This window comes from Cebus imitator, unplaced genomic scaffold (assembly GCF_001604975.1).
Source record: "Cebus imitator isolate Cc_AM_T3 unplaced genomic scaffold, Cebus_imitator-1.0 Scaffold92, whole genome shotgun sequence".
In the NCBI taxonomy this organism is placed as follows: domain Eukaryota; kingdom Metazoa; phylum Chordata; class Mammalia; order Primates; family Cebidae; genus Cebus; species Cebus imitator.
In genome coordinates this window covers 7522420-7523499 of record NW_016107407.1, presented here as the reverse complement: position 1 = coordinate 7523499, position 1080 = coordinate 7522420, and the positions used below count along the sequence as shown (strand labels likewise).

Genomic DNA, 1080 nt, shown 5'->3' with positions numbered 1-1080 from the left:
AAAAATTAGCTGGGCATGGTGGTGCACGCTTGTAATCCCAGCTACTCAGGAGGCTGAGCAGGTGAATCATTTGAACCCAGGAGGTGGAGGTTGCAGTGAACTGAGATCGTGCCACTGCACTCCAGCCTGGGAGACAGAGCAAGACTCCGTCTCAAAAAAAAAAAATAAATAAATAATAAAGAGCGGTTCTCCCGAAGCAGAACTTTTGGGGGTCTAGAATAGAGATTTTCAGTTTCTGCTTTTGTTCCGGTGTTTGGGTTTCTTCGCAGCCGCACAAGATGAACCGATTCTTTGGGAAAGTGAAACCCAAGTCTCCGCCACCCAGCCTGACTGCATTGGCGTGGTGAACAGCAGGGCAGAGTCCATTGACAAGAAGATTTCTCGATTGGATGCTGAGCTAGTGAAGCATAAGGATCAGATCAAGAAGATGAGAGAGGATCCTGCAAAGAATATAGTCAAGCAGAAAGCCTTGCGAATTTTAAAGCAAAAGCAGATGTATGAGCAGCAGTGGGACAATCTCATCCTACAGTCATTCAACGTGGAACAAGCCAATTATACCATCCAGTCATGGAAAGACACCAAGACCATGGTTGATGCTATGAAGCTGGAAGTAAAGGAAATGAAGAAGACATACAAGCAAGTGAGAATCGACCAGTCTGAGGATTTACAAAGACATACAAGCAAGTGAAAATCGACAGTCTGAGGATTACAGCTAGAGGATATGATGGAAGATGCAAATGAAATCCAAGGAGCACTGAGTCGCAGTTACGGCACCCCAGAACTGGATGAAGACGACCTAGAAGCAGAGTTGGATGCACTGGGTGATGAGCTTCTGGCTGATGAAGGCAGTTCTTATTTGGATGAGGCAGCATCAGCACCTGTGTTCCCACCGACAACATAAAACAAGGATGGAGTTCTGGTGGATGAATTTGAATTGCTGCAGATCCCTGCTTCATCGATTTGCATCATTGAAGTATATCTTGCAAAACGAACACTTACTATGGGACTAGGAAATATTTACCTTTCCCAATTTACCAAAACAGATTACGTTTCTTTCCTTTCTTTGAAGGAAAGTTTAAT

General features: G+C 44.4%; 1 pseudogene; it reads left to right on the top strand.

Annotated features, from left to right (window-relative positions):
- The first annotated feature begins 278 nt into the window (after window positions 1-278).
- Window positions 279-1080, top strand: part of LOC108309168 — a 4561-nt pseudogene continuing 3759 nt past the window's right edge.